This window comes from Emys orbicularis, chromosome 13 (genome assembly GCF_028017835.1).
Source record: "Emys orbicularis isolate rEmyOrb1 chromosome 13, rEmyOrb1.hap1, whole genome shotgun sequence".
Lineage (NCBI taxonomy): Eukaryota > Metazoa > Chordata > Testudines > Emydidae > Emys > Emys orbicularis.
This window is the reverse complement of record NC_088695.1, coordinates 16,142,615-16,160,716: the sequence shown is the minus strand read 5'-3', so window position 1 is coordinate 16,160,716 and position 18,102 is coordinate 16,142,615. Positions and strand designations below refer to the sequence as shown.

The window sequence follows — 18,102 nt, the reverse complement described above, 5'->3', positions numbered from 1 at the left end:
TTCGACTTCTGTACTCCTCCCCAACGAGGGGAGTAGCGCTAAATTCGACATAAGGCTTGGTGTGGATGGAAATCGACGGTAATAGCTCCGGGAGCTATCCCACAGTGCACCACTCTGTTGACGCTCTGGACAGCAGTCCGAGCTCGGATGCTCTGACCAGCCACACAGGAAAAGCCCCGGGAAAATTTGAATTCCTTTTCCTGTCTGGGTAGTTTGAATCTCATTTCCTGTTTGGACAGCGTGGCGAGCTCAGCAGCACTGGCAACGATGCAGAGCTCTCCAGCAGAGATTGCCGTGCAATCCCAGAATAGAAAGAAGGCCCCAGCATGGACTGATCGGGAAGTCTTGGATCTGATCGCTGTGTGGGGCGATGAGTCCGTGCTTTCCGAGCTGCGCTCCAAAAGACAGAACGCAAAGATCTATGAGAAGATCTCTAAAGCCATGGCAGAGAGAGGATACAGCCGGGATGCAACGCAGTGCCGCGTGAAAATCAAGGAGCTGAGACAAGGCTACCAGAAGACCAAAGAGGCAAACGGACGCTCCGGATCCCAGCCCCACACATCCCGTTTCTACGAGGCACTGCATTCCATCCTTGGTGCGGCCGCCACCACTACCCCACCACTGACCGTGGACTCTGAGGATGGGATATTGTCCACGGCCGGTTCCTCGGACATGTTAGCGGACGGGGAAGATGAGGAAGGAGATGAGGAGGACGAGGCAGTCGACAGCGCTTACCAAGCTGATTTCCCCGACAGCCAGGAGCTCTTCATCACCCTTACAGAGATCCCCTACCAACCCTCCCCAGCATGTAACCCGGACACAGATTCAGGGGAAGGATCAAGCGGTAAGTGCTTTAAACATCTAAACATTTATTTTTTACAAAACTGGAATATTAAGAATAAGAACAATGTGTGCTTCATGATTTCTTTACCCTGGGTGCTTAAGTAATCAGTTCCAACTATTTAAAAAAAATCAAACAGTGTCCGGTTGTGCATGATTCTGCTGCCCAAGCTGCTCCACTCTATAGTCCCTGCAACTGCAGCTATATGAAAATCCAGTCTATATGTCCGGGGATAGAGCAATAGTCCTCCACTGACATCTCAACGAAGTTCTCCTGCAGGTAATGGGAAAGCCTGTTCATCAGGTTCCTGGGGAGAGCGGCCTTACTGGGTCCTCCGAAGTAGGAGACATTCCCGCGCCAGGAGACGAGCAAGTACTCCGGTATCATTGCCTTGCACAGCATGGCGGCATAGGGCCCTGGTCTTTGCAGGCTTTCTCGAAACATCCTTTCCTTCTCGGTGTCCGAGATCCTCAGGATAGTTATGTCGCTCATGATGACCTGCTTTGAATTAGGTAGGGGACTGTTAGTATTGGGACTGCTTGCAAGTTCCTTTACAGAACTGTAACCGCTGGTTTGCAGCCACGCGGTGGATGCGGGAGAGGGGCAGCATACAGGGATCTTTCCCTGGGACATCCGCGAGGGGGTGGGACAGGGCCAGAGTTCATGCTTGGCCGATTGCTGGCAGCAGAGACTGGCATTGCTTTCAATGTGAAAGGAGGCCAGTGGTACTACTAAAGTTTTAAGCAGCCACAAGTCTACGGCTTACCATCTTTGCCTGCTACAGAGATTACGGTGTCCTGCCACGCTTCCCAGATCTGCAGTGCAAAACCCCAGGCACTGAAGGCGAGGTATGAAAATTCGACCTTGTCCTGAGTGCGCATGTGATAGGTGCGGTGCATGGTCTTGTTCACAGAGAAAGACTATGTTCTTTGTTCACAACTACATTTATCTTTCGGAGGAATTCACAACCTTTTTCTCATTCCCACAGCCACATCTGCGACTGTCTCCCAACCCAGCCTGGCATCACACTCCCAGAGGCTAGCGCACATTAGGCGGAGGAAGAAGAAGACGCGAGAGGACATGTTCTCAGAACTAATGGGCTGCTCCCGAGCCCAGGCAGCACAGCAGAACCATTGGAGGGAGAATTTGTCCCAAATGCACCGGACACATATGGAACGTGAGGAGAGGTGGCGGCAGGAAGACCAGCAGGCGACTCAAACGCTGCTTGGACTTCTGAGGGAGCAAACGGACACGCTCCGGTGCCTTGTTGATGTTCTGCAGGAACGGAGGCAGGAGGACAGAGCCCCGCTGCAGTCTATCAGTAACCGCCCTCCCCCGCCACCAAGTCCCATACCCCCCTCGCCCAAAGTCCAAAGAAGGAGGGGCGGCAGAGTCCGTGAAAACTCTCACTCCACCCCTGCAGACTGCTCAAGCACCAGAAGGCTGTCATTCCCCAAAATTTGAAAAGTCCTTTCCTGCCCGCCTCACCCAAGCCACCGTCCAAGTTTCACCCCCCAGTTTCATGTGTGGTTGTTAATAAAAAATACATTTCTGTTCATTACTGTTTCAGTCATGTTCTTTTGAGGGAGAGTCTGTCTGAAGGGGGGAAGGGGCTTGGTAATTGGACAGGACAGTCACCTTTAGCAGGGTACAGAGGCGGGGGCAGGTCCAGTAGCAGGGCACATACACAGTGCAGTGACTAGTTACCCTGGTCAGTCTGGGAGGTGGTTTTCATGTTCTGTGCATGGGGGGGGGCGGTGTTGCACTGTGACTTTGTTGCGGGGGAGGGCAGTTACAAATGTTATGCAGCGGTCCTTGTCCTGGATCACAGAGCCACGCAGCAGGGGATCTGTAACCCTCCTCCCCCTGCCATAAACTCACATAGCCCCCACATACACGCAGTTCCGCTCAGGAGGGCTGGCAGGCTCCGTTGAAACAACCAGTCCGCCACTGCGAATCCTGTCATTCCTGGAGTTTAGAAGGATCATTTGCATCAGTACACTACACCCGCTCCCCACCACAGTCTGCGTCCCAGGTTTCAAACATTCCTGCGAAAACAGTACTAAAGACAACGGTGTTCATTAACAAAATAAAACTGATTTTATTTTTTTGGAAGGGGGTGGAGGGGTTCTGTAACTGGAGAGGATAGTCAACATTAACTGAGTAAAGAAACGGTCGCAGGTTCAGCTTCTCTGTACAGAAACTTAAAAGTCACTGGTTACCCTGCTCACTGTGGAACCTAGCTTTCAAAGCCTCCCGGATGCACAGCGCGTCCCGCTGGGCTCTTCTAATCGCCCGGCTATCTGGCTGGGCGTAATCAGATGCCAGGCTATTTGCCTCAACCTCCCACCCCGCCATAAAGGTCTCCCCCTTGCTCTCACACAGACTGTGGAGCACACAGCAAGCTGCTATAACAATGGGGATATTGGTTTCGCTGAGATCACAGCGAGTCAGTAAGCTTCTCCATCTCCCCTTGAGATGGCCAAAAGCACACTCCACCACCATTCTGCACTTGCTCAGCCGGTAGTTGAACAGTTCTTTTTCAGTGTCTATGGCTCCAGTGTAGGGCTTCATGAGCCAGGGCATTAGCGGGTAGGCTGGGTCCCCAAGGATCACTGTAGGCATCTCCACATCCCCAAGAGTTATTTTGTGGTCCGGGAAGTAAATACCTTCCTGCAGCCGTCTAAACAGACCAGAGTTCCTGAAGACGCGAGCGTCATGAACCTTGCCCGGCCATCCGACGTTGATGTTTGTAAAACGTCCCCAATGGTCCACCAGTGCTTGCAGCACCATTGAAAAGTAGCCCTTTCTGTTAATGTACTGCCTGGCCTGGTGGTCCGGTCCCAGGATAGGGATGTGAGTTCCATCTATAGCCCCACCGCAGTTTGGGAATCCCATCGCGGCGAAGCCATCTATGATGACCTCCACGTTTCCCAGGGTCACTACCTTTGAGAGCAGTACCTTAACGATTGTGTTAGCTACTTGCATCACAACAACCCCCACGGTAGATTTGCCCACGCCAAACTGGTTCGCGACAGACCGGTAGCTGTCCGGCGTTGCAAGCTTCCAGAGGGCTATGGCCACTCGCTTCTGGACAGTCAGGGCTGCTCGCATCCGGGTGTCATTGCGCTTCAGGGCAGGGGACAGCAACTCACAAAGTTCAAGGAAAGTCACCTTCCGCATGCGAAAGTTTCGCAGCCACTGGGATTCATCCCAGACCTGCAGCACTATGCGGTCCCACCAGTCCGTGCTTGTTTCCCATGCCCAGAATCGCCGTTCGACAACATCCACATGACCCATTGTCACCGTGATGTCCTCGGCGCTGGGTCCCCTGCTTTGTGACAGGTCTGTGCCCCTCTCAGACTTCAGGCCCTCACCGCGGTGCCGTAGCCTCCTCGCCTGGTTCATCTGCATCTGCCTCTGGGAAAGGTGGACGATAAGCTGTGAGGCGTTGAGAACGGCCACAACTGCAGCGATGGTTGCAGCGGGATCCATGCTCGCAGTGCTGTGGCGTCCGCGCTGTCACTGACCGGAAAAGTGCACGAACTGATTTCCCGCAGGGGCTTTCAGGGAGGGAGGGAGGGCGGTAGTGACGGACAGATGACGACAATTTCCCAAAAGCACCCTCTACCCTTTTTTTTTACCCAGAAGGCATTGGCGGCTCGACCCAGAATTCCAGTGGGCAGCGGGGACTGCGGGAACTGTGGGATAGCTGCCCACAGTGCACCGCTTCCAATGTCGACGCTTTCCCCGTTAGTGTGGACTCACAAAGTCGAATTACTGTCCTTAGTGTGGACACACATGTTCGACTTTGCAATATCGATTCCACAAATTCGATTTAAGAGAAATCGAACTACCCTCGTAGTGTAGACATACCCTATGAAATAGATACAACCTGGTTATGTGTCATTACCCACCCCTGCACAACAGAGCCAGGAAGAGAGCACCAGAGTTGTGATCTCTAATCTGTCTAATAAGCATTTGTGGACCTGCTGGCACAGTGTGTGTCAAATCCCACTCTGGTGTTTGGCCTCAGAAACAATGGCAATTCCTCCTGAAGTTCAAATGGTGGGGACGTGTGCTGGGGACTGGAGAGGCCATGCTACAAACCCTGCAGCTGTGGGAGTGGGGATTGAGTGGTTCTACTTGATCTATATTTTAGTTTTCTTTTTTTAATAGTTCAATTCACATGATAGTTAAAACTGTTATAATCTGTTGATTGTGGGCCGATGTGCCATAAAATCCTGCTGTTTCAAACTGCGAACATCTGCCACGCGCTGACAGGTTTGGAAATTGAGAAGTGACCCAACCAGCTCTCTCCTCTTGAACAATTCCTGATGTGTATGTTTATATAAAACACATGACCCAGAGTGCAGGCTCAATAGCCTGGATCTTACTGTAATATGTTGCTATCATCATAATGACATACACAGAGGTTCTCATTGGTATTGGGATTCCCCCCACACACACACCCCAAATCGCTTATGTCAACACATGTCTGCTTCAAAAATCACAGCTGGAAAATTAAAGAGAAATGAGACATATAAAACATGTGTCTTGTTTATTTACCTTAAGTAAATGTCAGGTTAAAAGGAGCTAAGAAGGAACCTTCATAACCAGAATACATAGTAAAAACATCCACAAATTTGAAGAAGTGTTGTTCTGAAAGGTACCAAAGTCGAAATACTGGCCCTGAACTATGGGGTTGAATTAATGTTACAGTCTCTCACTTTCAGAAATATTTTATAGATCTCAATCTCATGTTCTCTCGCCTCCCTTTTCTTTAATTTCATCTAGTTTTACACATCATTTTCTCTAGCACTCCTTTCCCATCTGTTTATTTCTCTGTGTCTCCCCAACCCTTCTCTATTCCCTATCACAGATCATTCCACTCCAGGTTCCCAGTTCTCTCCCTTGAGTTTATCCCTTCCGCTCTTGCTGCCTGCCACAGAGCATTTCCCTCCTCAGGATGATTTTGCTTTCACTCTTCATTTGAGTTTCCCGCCACTTTCTCCCGGCTTCTGTCTTTACACTGGTTTTACTTATTTTTTTTCTCTTTTATTCTTTCATTTCTTTCCCCCGTTTTGGTTAAACCTGCCCTGTACTCGACTCTCCACACCTTCATCCAGCTGACATCATCCCACCCTCTAACCGCTTCCTACTATAGCATCCCTTCCCTCCTGACTTGTAGGTCACACTCTCCAGTTTCTGGGTCTCCCTCTCCCAGGCTCCCTGCTTCTGGGGAGTCTCCAGCTTCTCCCCAAAACCCCAAATCCTAATGACTTAATTCTGTGTCCCTGTCACCCCCACATCTGCCTGTCCCCAGCCCAGCTGTTAATTCTACTCCTCAACCCTCACATCACTTCTGCCCCCTGCTCCTCCCTCAGTTCTGACCCTGCAGCCCCACATCTGCCCCTCAGGGCCCCTCTGCTCCTCCTGCAGCTCCAGGGGTTCTTCCCCCCACCCCCTCCCATCCCTGGTGCTGCAGGGAGGGGGAGGAGCTTTCAGGGGCCATAGAGATGAGCTATCAGGGGTTGGGTAGAGAGGGGACCTCCAGGTCATAGAGACTAGGATGACTGTGGCTAGAGAAGCCCATTTTCCATTCCCAGTGGGCTCTTCCCCGCTATGTCAGTGACACTGTCTGACCAAGGATCCCCAGGGTCCTCCTGTATCATAGAGGACAGCAGCAAACAGGCTGCACAATCCCGGGGGCAGTGATGAGATCGGCTTCTCTACCTCACTGACCTAATGCTCTCTATGGTGTGACACCAGAGACTGCACAGAGTTGAGACCGGATGCAACTTCCTGGGTCACAGAGACTTCATGATAGAAAGTCCACAGGAGCAGATCATAGAGACTACACTGTCTGAGGATAGAAGGGCTGATTTCAGGCTCCCCAGTGGGATATTCCTCTCCCTCTCTCTCCCCCCACCCCCATGTCTCAGGGACACAGTCTGAGCTGGGATCCCATCCACACCCAGTGCCAGGGTCGGATTCTCTCCCCAGGGACGGAGCCCAGCGGGAAAGTGAAGATCGGGGCCTCGTCAACAGCATCGATAAATGTCACCTGCCCCCAGTCACAGTCCAGACAAACCCGGATCCTGCTGGGGGCCCGGCTCAGGGGCAGGGGCGTCAGAGGGGAGGTGAGAGCCCAGAACTGATCCAGCCACTGCTCCACAGCCCAGATCCCCTCCTCAGGGCTGATCTGTCCCTTCCTCCTCACAGACTCTCTGGCCACCCCCACAGCCCAGCCTCCTCCACCTCCACCTCCCAGCAATGTCTCCCCGAGGTGAATCCCTCGCAGCCCAGCACACAGAGCTCAGTGTCAAATCTCTCAGGATTGTCGGGCAGATCCTGCCACGTGTCTCCCCATCTCACACTTTTGCAATCCTCAGATAGGACGAGGTGGGGATGAGCTGTGTCCGGATCCAGAGTCACATTCACTGGGGAGAATCAGAGCATTGAAGGCAGAGATCAGCCCCGGGGGAGGCTGGAACCATTTCTCTCACTTCCTAGCAGCCCTGTTCTGGCTTGGACAGTCCTGGATCCCAGGGAGCTGCCTCTGTCCTGGGCACCTGAGACTGAGCAGAGATGTCACTGCAGTTCCTCACTGTTTAATAGGAATCACTTCACTGGTTTTTCATTTGTTTGCAGAAGCTTCAGTTCCTCCTGCTGGGACTGCTCCATCCCCAGCGGCAGAGACACAGCAATGAAGGTGTCAGAAGATTTTAGTGAGGAGGGATCAGAAGAGGCAGGTACCAGTTTTAAACCCCAGAGGGAAGCTCCCTCCCCTAATGGAGCCTCAACTCCCAGGCCAGGAAACAGAGAGGAACAGTATTGGTACTGTTTGAAGACAGGATACTGGACTATATGGACCATTGATCTGACCCACTATGGCCATTCTGATGTTCTTATATATAACCGAGCTGTATCTGCCCCCCACTGTAACACACTACACCCCATTCCCCTCCTAGAACTGGGATAGAACCAGGAGTCCTGGCAGGGTCTCTCTCTCTCTACAGAGTTAGTAACAAAGTAAGAATATACATTAAAATTTTAACCATGTCCCTAAAGTGATTTTCCACAAGATGTCAGACCACGTTACTATTAGAACTCAGTGGGTCTAATGTTGATTTAATGTTCTTTCTTTTATAAAGGAATTAGATACAGAGCTCCTGTCAGCTAATTGCTAAGTTATCTGCCAAAACACTAGAGTTTTCAGGTGCCGAAGTAGCCCCTGGAATCATGGTTAAATTACCCTCCCCCCCAGCACCAAAATTTGAAATGGTGCCCGTGAGTGCACAGTACCCTACCGTGCTCTCCCATAAGAGCTGCATTAACAGGCAACTCTGCAAGTGAACCCCATGCCTCTCTATTTCCTTGGCCACATGTATCCTGTCCCTATTCTGGCAGCTAATCCAGAAAAAGAGGAAAAGAGATCACCACTGCTCCCACCTGAGGGATGTGTTGGGTTGAGATCAGCTGGTCGAAGCAGGCAATAGTGACAGAATCTGAGACTTGAAGATCCCAGAGTGACCTCTTACCTTTATAGACCTGCCCTTCAGTCAGACAGAGCTATTTTAAAGTTTAATGTGATAGTAAATAGACCCATTTTGAACCCTTCACCACACAAGACAAAGCCCGTAGGATTACTCATTAACTATTTATTTCTCCTCCCCTGGCTTCCTACAGCCACCAGCCACCTTCGAGCTTTCCCTCTTCTCTCGCAGCCTGTGCTCACTTGATTGCAGCAGCTCAGCGCACGGTCCAGCTTTGCTCTTTCAATTCCATTCTTCACTTCTTTGGGTGCTGCATTTGCAACTGAGCAGCCTGATGGAAATACCTGAGTCCTCTGTCTCGGCAGGCAGGCCAAGCAGCTAAAGCCAAAGACTCACTGAGAACGGGGCACGTTAGCCTGAACTGTCAGGAGTGGAGGCTTGGCCCATAGGGTAGGGTTATCATATTTGAACTTTCAAAGAAGAGGACACTCCATGGGGGGGAGTGGTAACCCTGCCCCCTATCCACACCCTCCCACTTCCCGCCCCCTGACTGCCCCGCACAGAACCCCCAACCCATCCAACCCCCCCACTCCTTGGCCCCTGATCGCCCCCTCCCTGGACCCCTGCTCCTAACCGCCCCCTGGGACCTCACCCCCTATCTAAGCCTCCCTTCTCCTTGTCCCTGACTGACCCCTCCTTAGACCCCCCCACCCTAACTGCCCCCCTAGAACTCCACCCCCTACCTGTCCCCTGACTGCCCTGACCCCTATCCAGACCCCCGCCCCTGACAGACCCCCTGGGTCTCCCACACCTATCCAACTGCTCCTTGTCCCCTGACTGCCCCCCCAGAACATCCAACCCATCTAACCCCACCTGCTCCCTGTCCCCTGACTGCCTCCCCAGAACCCCCGACCCATCTAACCCCACCTGCTCCCTGTCCCCTGATTGCCTCCCCAGAACCCCCGACCCATCTAACCCCACCTGCTCCCTGTCCCTTGACTGCCCCAACCCCTCTCCACACTCCTGCCCCCTGACAGGCTTCCCCCAGAACCCCTGACCCATCCAACCTCCCCCTGCTCCCTGTCCCCTGACTGTCCCTTGGGACCCCATGCCTCTTCTCCAACCCCCTGGTCCCCTTACCATGATGCTCAGAGCAGTGTGTCTGGTGTGTGGAGCCAGACACACTCCCCTGCGCGCTCCCCTGCAGAGCGCGCAGCCCGGCCCCCCCACCCCCGAGTGCTGCCAGTGTCTGCTAAGGCTGCAGGGGAGGAGCAGGGGAGGGGTTCTGGCTGCTGGAGGCCCAGATGCGAGCAGCTCAATCCGGCCCGGCTGCCGTGTCAGCTGCGTCACGCTCTGCATTGGGAGGGAAATCCCGGACCTTTTTAGATTTTTACAAATTCCTCCCGGACAGCTATTTAAAAACCAAAAAGCCGGACATGTCTAGGAAAATCCGGACACATGGTAACCCCACCATAGGGACTCCAGGATCTGCAGCTGCTGCCACCTATATGGTGAATCCTCCAACTCATCACCAAAGCTCTTCCACATTCTGCAGACTGGCCTCACTGTCTGACTGTGTAGGAGAACAGAAACCCTTTGTTACAGGAGGAGAGTCTCTTCAATGCTGCACTCTTTGCATGGTTTTCAGCAGTCACCATGAAACACGACTACTCTGAGAAGAGCAGATTTCTCCTCTGCGCTAGGGAGATTCCCATAGGTAAAACAGCTGTGGTGGGGGAGGGAGCAATACAAGCTCTACCCCTGAGCCCTTGAATAGCAGCAACTAGGACTTTGGGAGCCAAGGGATTGGTGTGTCTTGCTGGGAGAGCTGAGCAGGAGAGCAGAAAAGGGCATTGGAGGAATTGTAGAAAAGTCAGTGTCATGGCCAGGTCATGGGCAGCCAGACCTAGTGGTCAGAGGCAGAGTCCACACTCAGAAGACAGGAGTCGAGAGTCAGCTGGGTCAGGATACTGGAAGAGCAGAAGCAAAAGACCAAATTGTGTTCAGAACCTCAAATCAGATGAGTCCCAGCAAGTCAGGATGCCAGGAAATCAAACCTGGGGAGTGGGAGCAGGAACATCTAACACATGGTCCAGAAGACGGGGGAGCTCGGGTGTTCAGACAGCTTCTTGTTCCTGCTGCTGGTTTGAGGAGGTCCCGGGGGCCAATTAGCTGCTCTGGGACTCTGCCAATAGGCCTCAGGGATGGATCCTCAAACTGGGTCTGGACTTCATAAGTCCTAGGTAAGCAGTTTTTAGTAGGCTTCCAGGTGGCCTGCTGGAGTGTGGCTGCTCCCATGAACCCTGCAGACCCGGGTTAATGACCCATGGGTCATGACAGGGAGTGATCTCTCCCTGCTCAAACCTCCTGCAGGAAACAGTCTCCAGGATCCCGGACACATCCTCTGAGAATAAAAAAAACAAAGTCATGATGACAACTAGGCTATGTAACAGGAGCCCCCTCTTTTTTGCAACAGCCCCAAGTGCCCAGAAGAGTGAACGGTTCTTACCTTCAGGAGATGCACGGGATCTTCCATCTAAGCCTCAATGGGACCCATGTTGCTTGGTTTGACAGGATGAGATCATCTGTCCCCACTGCTCTCTGAGCTGGGCTGGCTGCAGCATACATCTGTGTAAGAGGCTGGGACAAAGACTGGAAGAGAGATGTTACAATCAGGGTCCAGGCACCCCAGAAGGAGAACAGAGGGTCTGAAACTGAAAGGCAAAGCAATCAAATCAGCGGATTCAACAGAGAATTTTTGTACCATACAGAGACATCAAATAAGGTCTGTTAGGAAAGCTGAAATGTTAGTCTGGAAACTGCTAAGGCCAAGATTGTGACTCTTAAGATTCAGTTTTAGTCACTACAAAGTGTTTTGTTTTGTTTGTCTGTTTGAAATTTGTCTCTTTCTCTTGCTTAGTATCACTTAAATCTCTTCTTTGTTACTATGCTTCCCAAACCACCTCAGTGTTGTGTGTGTGAGTGAAGTGTGAGTCTCCAGCCTACCTAACAGGCTGAGCTGTGCCCTGTTTCTTTGAAGGAAGCAAATAATTTCTGAGTGGTGCTGGGCACAGAGTCCAAGGGCAGTTCACCAGACATCTCCTGTGAAGCCCAAAGAGAACAAAGGAGCATGAGCGATTCAGGCCCCACTGACCCGTGGGAACTTCCCATAGAGGAGGCTACACAGTGCTCCAGATACAGCCAGCAGGATCCTCCCACAAGCTGGGCCATGTCCTTCCCCTCCCAGCCCCACAGCTTCTTCCCCACCCCAGCCTCAGTAACCCCTCCCATCTCCCTGGTCTCCCCACCCACTCTTCAATACCAGGCTGTTTCCATAATGGAAGCAGGTTTGTACCAGAGTTCACTCACCGCTGGATCCTGGCCAGGCCTCGTGTCACAGCTTCCTAGCTGGGCTAGCAACCCCGTTGATAGTCACTCTTGCAGTTTGTTGGCTAGGAACTCAGCCCTCCAACTAGGTGACTGTCCTTTAGTCCATTCCTTCATGGGTCATGCTCCTTCCAAACAAAGTCCAAAAATGTCTTGAGCAGAAACAAGGCCTTCCACCCTCATGGGGAGCTCTTCCTCAGCCTGATTTTGGCTTGGCCTGCCCTTCTTGGGTTTCTATGGTCTTCTATGTCCCCTTCCTTAGGGACGGTGGGAGAACCCAGTCCTACCCTAGACTCCAGGTTTTGGCCCAAGGCTGTATACTGAACAGCTAGGTCTGCGTCTGTACTTTTGCTGCTGTTTTCCCTTGCTTCCTCTCAGGTGGGGCTCACTTGGTCATCAATTTGGCCTAGCTCCAGGCTTTGCAGCCACAGGTCAAGCCACCCTGTTATATACCCCCTCCTCCTTAAAATCTGGCCCAACCCGGGGGCAAGTTCTACTCGTGTCCAATCTTCATCCCTCACCATCTCATCGCTGTTAGCGGCTATGCACTTGTACAGCCTCGTACTCACCAGAACTCAGAGGTCATCCTTGTCTTCCTGCAGCCACTCATTCTCATTAACAACTGCTTGCAGAGCCTTGTTCTGAAGCCACTAGCTTCTTCTGTAGCCTGTTTTCTACTGCTGCTGCATCCCCCAAAACCTTTTCCATCAGGGTCTGAGCACACACCACTGCTCAACTCTTGTGCCTGATCATCTCTGTGCCAACCATTTCCTCCTTCACCTCCCTGCAGCACCTGACAGGGGGTGTTGGAGGAGGGTCTGCAAGGTCCACGGCCATCCCTGCCATCTCCACCTAGCCTGCCTCAGGTGTGTTTGCCCAAGAGGATGCCTTCTCCTTTCTTTCTACCTTCTTGGGGCCCTGGCCCCTCTGTTTGCCACTCAGCAATTTCCTATGCAGGCCGGGTCTTTCGATATGGCCTGCTTCTCTGCACCAAAACCAAAGAACTTTTGTTCCCATCTTGGCATTAGGCTATGCTTGTACACTTTCTCATGCCCTGCTCTCCTGGGCTAACCTTCTCAGCACAGCCCCGGCATGCTCTCCAAGTCGGCTCTTTTTGTCCATGGGCGTAGCAGGTTGATTTCCCTTTGCAGGATCTCTGACAGGTATTGCTGCTGCTCCCTCAAGATTACCAGCTGCATCTGTAGCACTGTCTGCACTTCCTTCTGCTTCTGTTGGGTTTCTAGGAGCTGCTGGAAAACCCCCGAGCCCTGCTTTGGCTGCTTAACCAGTCCCTGGAACTCAAATGGGAAATCCCACTTGGAGGGACAGACCTTCCTTCAGTAACCAAGACTTCCATGAGCCCTCACGGATGACAGGGAGAATTCAATCGTGCTGACTATGCCAATAACCAATGAATCTACTCATTGTTAGGTGCCCTCTGGTCCTCCATCGATGGTCACTCCAGCACCATGGCAGTCTCTCTGCCTGGTAATTCGGCCCTCTGGCCGGCTCACCACCTTTTGTCAATGCTTTTGGGGCTCAGCTTGTCACAAAGAGGTCTTCCCAGAAAAAAATGTTCTTCTGCTCTCGCTGAGGCTCTGGCTCAGCCTGCAGCTCCCTTGCTGGGCTTGGTACCCCTCTCTGGGTGCGTTTATGCCCCCTTCTTTGGGGCCAGTAGAGGAACGTGGTCCCACCCTTACATTGGTAGCATCCCAGGGCTCTGTACTCAACAGCTAGGTCTGCTCTTTTCTCCTTGCCGCAGGTTTCCCTGGGCACATCCTACCTCTCCTCTCAAGTTCCCTTCTAGGCTTTCCTTGCTGCTTTCAACTTCCTACATAGTTCTCATTCCACTTCATAGCCTAGCTGGGCTTTATCACCGCTGAAGTCTTGTTCTTTCGGGGCCAATACATGGTCCCTCTGAGGTAGGATTCATTCTGTAATCAGTTTGGCTGAGCCCCAGGCTCTACAGCCCAGGGGAAAGCACTCTCCTTTCCCTGTTACAGACCCGCTCTGCCCAGTCCTGCTCTTATTGGGCTGAGGTGAGTCTTGCCCACATGCTCAGGGTTTAGCTGATCACCATATTTGGGCTCAGGAAGAAATTTTCCTCCAGGGCAGATTGGCAGAGTCCCTGGGGGGTTTTCACCTTCCTCTGCAGTATAGGGCATGGTTCACTTGCTGGGGGATTCTCTGCACCTTAAAGTCTTTAAACCATGATTTAAGAACTTCAATGGTTCAGACATAGGTTACGGTTTTATTACAAGAGTGGGTGGGTGAGATTCTGTGGCCTGTATTGTGCTGGAGGTCAGACTAGATGATCATAAATTGTCCCCTCTGTCCTTAAAGTCTATGAGTCCATGAGTTCAGACCTCTCCAGTTCAGACCTGGTTTCCAGAGGGGCTAAGTTCACAAAGGATCGACTGGCTGCAGTTGGAGTTTTGCTGGTTCTGGTGACTCTGACATTCATCATTCAGAGGCTGATAGGTTTGTTGAGAGGATGGTGAAACCCCATTGCTGATCAGAAGGAGGTCAGAGTCAGGTCTCTAGGAGCTGAAGGTTCGTTTGTCCTGCTGTGGGAAGTGGAGCTGGAGAGCGGAGATGTTATGTAAATGAGACTGCATGGTGGAGTTGGAGACTGAAGGATGGGAGCCTCCTCTCAGAAACGCTCACAGGAGAACAGATTTGAGGACATCTCTGGGGAGCCTCTTGCTAGGAAAAAAAACAAGAGTGGCACATTGATGGAGATGTCTCTGCCCCAGGGATGGAGGAAGCTCCCAACCAGGCTATGCAGCAGGGATCCCATTTCTCCCCCAGGAGACCCATATGCCCAAAGAAGTAAATGGCTCTTACCTCCATGAGGGAGCGGGGTCTTCCCTCTCAGCCTCTTTGAGAACTAGCACTGCTTGGTTTCATAGGACAAGGTGACCTGTCCCCACTGCTCCCTGAGGTGGCTCAGCTTCTGACTGCACCCATCTGGGAGGCTGTCGCACAGCCCAGGACCTAGAAGACAGGTGGGGAGGAGGTTCCTATTTATGTCACCCTCTGAGAGCCCATAGAAGGACCAAAGGAAGACTAAAGGGCAGGCGGTGAACCAGGCCCTGAGCCTCTGTCCCATCCTCACCTCCTCAAATGTGGAGCTTCCCGAGCTTCAGTTGGGCAGACAGTCTGTAGCCCTGACACAGAGGTCCTTCTGCACCATATGGGGCAGGGAGATCTCTGCCTGGGAGCACGGGGACTGGGATGGGGTCAGAGCAAGGAAAGAGGGGAGGGGTATGGGAGTGAGGGGAAGAGCTCATGCCCCAGATGAAGGAAGTTTGGGGTCAGAGGGAAGGAGCCTGGTCCACAGAGAGGGGAGAGAGTTTCTGTCAGTGACAGGGGCCTCCATTTCCCCTTCCACTAGCCCCCCATTTACAGTGAGACAGAGCAGTACCTGCAGCAGGGAGCGGGAGTTGCTGAACATGGGAAGTGGAACCTTTAAGGACATCAGATGAGGCACAGCCCTTGCAGCGCCTCGGGCACCTGGTGGAAGTGCCGGATGATGCGGAGCTGGCACATCACCTTGGCTGTGACGTCCTCCTGCTGCAGGGGAACGAGAACATGTCAGAGACTGAGGCACTGCCCAGGAATCTTGGAGGATTAAGGACACCTGGAACCAGCACCATTTCCATCCAGCAGCTGCTCATGTCTGAGTGGTGGATTCACCCTCCTGATCCCCAGGATGGAGGCTTATTGTCCTCTCTAGTGACCTCCAGTGCCAGCCCCCCTCCTTGTAGGGTTAGCTCCTGCCACCTCCCCCTCAGTGCCCCTGACAGCTGTTCCACCTCCAACCCACCTGGGGACACCGCTCAAGTTTGTAGAACCCTCTCCTCCACCCCTACCTCCATCCCCACCCAGGTAGGGCAGGGAGGGGGGCAGGAGGGATTCTGGCAGCAGTGAAGTGGGATGGGGGGAGGTTGAGACCTTTCCCCAAGTCACCCCAGTGACAAATGCTGAAGTCACAGGATGGCAGCCCTGGTGAACGGGGCAGGTCAGCAACCCCTGCTGACTGAATCCTCCCGTTCTCTCTAGAGCGGATCCAGCCCTGCCAACAGCAGGACAAGCTTCCCCACCCATGTGCCTCAGAACTGCCTGGCAGGTCGCCATCACCCATCAGTCCTTGGCCTCCCAGGCTGCCAGTGATGGGAGCAACTCTGGGTGCTGGCTCAGGTGACATGGACACTAGGCCATGGGGAAATGTGTGCAGCTCTGTGGGGCAGAAAGGTTCACAGAGGGCACTTAGGGGACTCTCCTGCCCTTCCCAGGAGTGATAGCAGAGCATCACATCCTAAGAACAGAAGTCCATGAATTCCCCATTAGGTTCCTTGCTCCCAGGCCAGCAAATGGTGATAGGATGGGAATGAGGCCTGGGCCCCACCACCAATCTCCTGAGTCTAATGCAGCTGCTTACCTTGTCCCCCATCAGCTGCTGGGCTTCCCCCAGGAGGGAGTATGTGAGGAGCAGCCCAGCCTGGCTGACACGCAGCAGGGGGTCGTGGATGGCCAGCATTGCTGTCTGGAGGAAGTAGCTTCTCTGCCCCGCCGAGAAAATGTTTCCAAAGACCTAAAACCAACAGGACACGAGGCTTTAGCAGATTGCCCAGAGCCAGACTCCAAGCCCTGGAGATAGAACGGCCTCACCGTCTAGTGCCCCAAAGGGAGGGCAAGAGCTGCTGTGGCCAAGGCAGTTCATTCCCCAGGAGGTTTCAGGGTCCCAGGGCTCAGGGAAGCCCCTTTATTAAAAGGTCACAGATGCTTAGGGATCAAAGCCTCCAGTGGCTCTTTCTGGAGGACAATTAATCGCAGGGGCCATGATGGGCTGGAAATGGATCTCTAATGTGGGTGAGCAGGGCCCACTCTACTGTGCAGCGCACAGAGATGATAGGGACCCTGTATTGCTTCAAGCAGAGAGATCTCCCACCTCAGTGGCTAGACGAGTGTGCGTGTTGGGTGGGGGAGGGGGTTGGAGCTGACAGACCAAAGGTCTATTCCCCCCAAATTAGTGATTTCTCTAGTAGCTGGGTATGGCCTCTGCAGCTCCTTGGTTCCTTCCAAGGGGAATCCAATCTGCAACCTGACAAGAATAAGGAGACTCATGTCCCTGTCCCCATCACAGACACTCCTAGGAAACTTTTCTTCTGCTGCAGCAATTCAGCTTGTGGGAGGCAGGACAAGCTCACACAGTCTCTCTCATGTGGCGTCTATAGAGCAGCATTCTGTAGATGCACTAGTAGATCCAGGAGCCATTCCAAGGCCTCCTCTGTGATGTTGTGGAAATCACCCATTTCACCTTTGACTCCAATCTGGGGGCCCTGTGTTGTGGTGTGTTCGAAGGTTTGGATGTTCTCACTACAGTTGTGAGACGAGGGGGGGGGGGGTGTCTTTGATTTTCTACTTGTGCAGCAAGTAGCCACAACTGGGATCAGTGACAATGTGCTTCTTTGGAACAGTGGCTGAGGTCCAGATACTCTGCCATTCCCTGGCCGGGTCTGGAGACATGAGCGGGGAGCATGTGTTCTATATTGGCTCTGGAGCCCACAGTGTCCCCTACCCAGTTCCCAGGTTGGGGCATTCTGCTTCCTGACTGGCAATGGAATTGGGCAAACCCCACCTCCTTTCTCTGCTTTTACAGGGGGCAGGGAATGAAACAAGGGACTGCTCAAGCAATAGTGACTGACTGACCCAGTGCTCTCCTCTCAGACACTTGGGGATCAGCCAGAGGGACAAGGAGCAGAGAGAAACCCAGAGCCATAATCCTATATTAACTCACCCACCCGGGGAGTCTCCTTATGCCATGTAGCAATGGATCCATGTAAGACACTCAAATCACAGCAACTAGTGAGGTTCCAATGTGGGACCTTTAGCACCAGCCTGGCCCACTGGATGCTGGATGAGGAACTCTGAGCTGGAAATAAGGAGTGGGCTCTTGTCCTGTCTCCAGGAGGCATCCACTGCAGGGAACCCAGCCAGCCCCACTCCCTGAGCTGTGTCATGCCCTGGCACAGTGTCCTTACCTCCCCCACCCTGGCTGTGTTCTTGAAGCCCAGGAGCCTACTGTCTTGGTGCCAGTCGTAGCACCACAGATCTTCTGCCTCATGTATGGTCAGCCCTGGAAGAGAGAGAGAGACACTTTGATCATTCTGGTTGCAGTTTCTGTGTCCTTCCAATCCCATTGGTGGCTGCACAGTGGAGTGGAGAAGAACAGAGGCAGAGAGAGACTTGTCCTCCAGCTGGGGTCAGTCTGAGAGAAATTGTCTGGGGTCCCATTATCTATCCAACTGTGGTCACTCTCAGTCCCCTATTGGATTCCGTGTCCCAGCGGGTTCCTTACCCCTCTGTTGG

At 52.9% G+C, this 18,102-nt stretch overlaps 1 pseudogene; it reads right to left on the bottom strand.

Moving 5' to 3' along the window:
• Positions 1-6,782: 6,782 nt before the first annotated feature.
• The window catches only part of LOC135887506 (E3 ubiquitin-protein ligase TRIM39-like), a 302,230-nt pseudogene continuing 290,910 nt past the window's right edge, over positions 6,783-18,102 (bottom strand).